At 30.6% G+C, this 2,144-nt stretch overlaps 1 protein-coding gene across 2 annotated transcripts in view; it reads right to left on the reverse strand.

The window, feature by feature from the left end:
• LOC132161606 (cytochrome P450 81Q32-like) overlaps positions 1 to 243 on the reverse strand; it is a 34,664-nt gene extending 34,421 nt beyond the window's left edge. The window contains exon 1 of one of the 2 annotated variants that reach the window (XM_088510966.1): positions 1 to 243. This exon is cut by the window's left edge and continues 963 nt beyond it. The gene's annotated coding sequence lies outside the window, so the exon portion shown is untranslated. The other variant, XM_059571765.2, reaches the window with a different exon arrangement.
• Positions 244 to 2,144: the final 1,901 nt, after the last annotated feature.

The raw sequence follows: 2,144 nt of genomic DNA on the forward strand, positions 1-2,144 counted from the left end.
TTTTTTTTTTTTTTTTTTTTAAAAAAATAGCCTGAGCACGCGTGCTTCGAATCACGGCCCATGTGGTATATGTGGGATAAGGGGCCTTGCTGGCAGCTCTATATATATAATATGTGGAGAGAAATCCAGCCTTTGACGTAACAGCTTACATCATATGTCATGTAGACTTGATTCCTCATCCAAAAGGGGCAACTGGCTTTTGAATTTGATTCCTCATCTAAAAGGGGTGACTGGCTTTTCTACATAGACTTGTATTACTTCCCTTCTGTTTCTTTCTTGGTCCAATGGATATCTTCTTTGCATTCCGTATACTGGCAGAGCCACACATTTCACATTTCACATTAGAGTTGCAGCTAAATTTTTTTTTAGTGTTCTTCATCCTAAAAAATTTGGTAATTCACATAATATATACATCACAAAAAAAATCTATAAAAATTCTTAAATATGTGCTTAAATTGATATATTAGAAATGTAACATATCGGCACTATATCAAAAAGACAAAAATACAAAAAAAAAAAAAAAAAAAAGTCTAGAAATGGACTTTACAGTATCTTAGAAGTATAAAATCATCGAGCACCAAATTGAAATCGAAAAATTCATTTCAATTTAGATGCCTATGGGTTTTTTTATTTCTGATTAACCAGACTCTATAGATATACATATAGATTTACTAACTTTTATTCAATTTTCTAGGCAACCAATGTCCAAACAAAAGATAATTAAACGAAAACAACAAAAAAATTACAAATAGAAAAGATAAATATCTGAAAATTAATAATCAGAAAGATCATATCAAAACCTAACTTGGCAGCTGCATCATCGAGTTTAATCGTTCCCACCGAATGCCCAGTGCACCGCACAACCTCAAGAAACTGATAAAATAAATCGAAAAATTCAAAATTAAGGCTAGGTAAAAGAAATAAACTAGAACAAAAATCTAACACAAAAACGTCTAAGAATCAGAGAGGAGGAGTTACTTTGCTTGGTGATGATGATGGTGGTGTCTGGACACGATATGGGACAAAAGATCCTCAACCCCACTTTGCTTGACAACCATATTGAAGACAAGAAGGTAGAAATTGTGTTGAGAAGTAATGGTAGTATTAGTAATATTGGGAGTGCCGTGTGGCCCGTGTCTTGGATAGGTAAAAAGATTTATTTATTTATTATTATTATTTTTTTGCAGTGGGAAAAAAAAATTTAAAAATCTGGCACCCCCAAAGAGTGCTGTGGCTTCCCAGTTTTCATAAATAAATACTAGACATAATTTATTAGAAATGTCACTTTACGACCCCAGAGACAATTAGGATTTTTTATGAGCTAAAGTATGAATAAAAGGTTAAATCTAATTCTAAATGGGACTAGTCCTAATTAACGCCTCACGTCAGTGAGTGCGTATGCTCTTTCCTCATCCAATACATGTCTATGTTTTACAATGGGGATAGGATTCAAAATAATAATCTCTTTGTAAGGAGACTCGTAAAATAATAATTAAGTACGGAGTGAAGATGGAAAGTTTAGAAAGTCATAAAGAGGACCACATCTTATTCAATTAAAAATCTCTTTGGAACCTTCTATTTTTCTAACTATTTTTTCCACTAAAATCTCATTCAAAAATTGAATTCTTTTCCAGTTTTATAATTTTCTATTGCCTTGAATTTGATTCAGGTCCTTGAATCAGACATTTCATATTTATTACAGTTGCTTTATCATAAATAAGTTTTTCAATTTAAAATTGATAAAATCCTACAACAATTTTACAATAAAAATTAAGTCAATTAATCATATTATCAATTGAAAATGAGATGTTTAAAAAAATAGCATATAAAAACTTAATTAGTAATTTTGCATCTAAAATAGTGTGAAAAATTATTTTTAAGTAAAAAAAAAAATGTAATATAAAATTTAAATAAACATTTAGTGAATTAATATTTAAATATCATAAAAAGCACCACTTAAATTTATTGCCTTAATCCTCAAAATATACCGAGCCAGCCTTGCATCGGAGTATTACCTTGGCGGAACCTCCAACAAGTCGTTCTTATTTATTTTTCAGTTAAATGCAATTTTAGTACCTGCGGTTAGGGTCAAAATCAAATAGACTCATCGGTTTCAAAAAGTGTCACAAGTGGTACCTATCATT

Source organism: Corylus avellana, chromosome 10, assembly GCF_965113065.1.
Source record: "Corylus avellana chromosome 10, dhCorAvel1.hap1.2, whole genome shotgun sequence".
Lineage (NCBI taxonomy): Eukaryota > Viridiplantae > Streptophyta > Magnoliopsida > Fagales > Betulaceae > Corylus > Corylus avellana.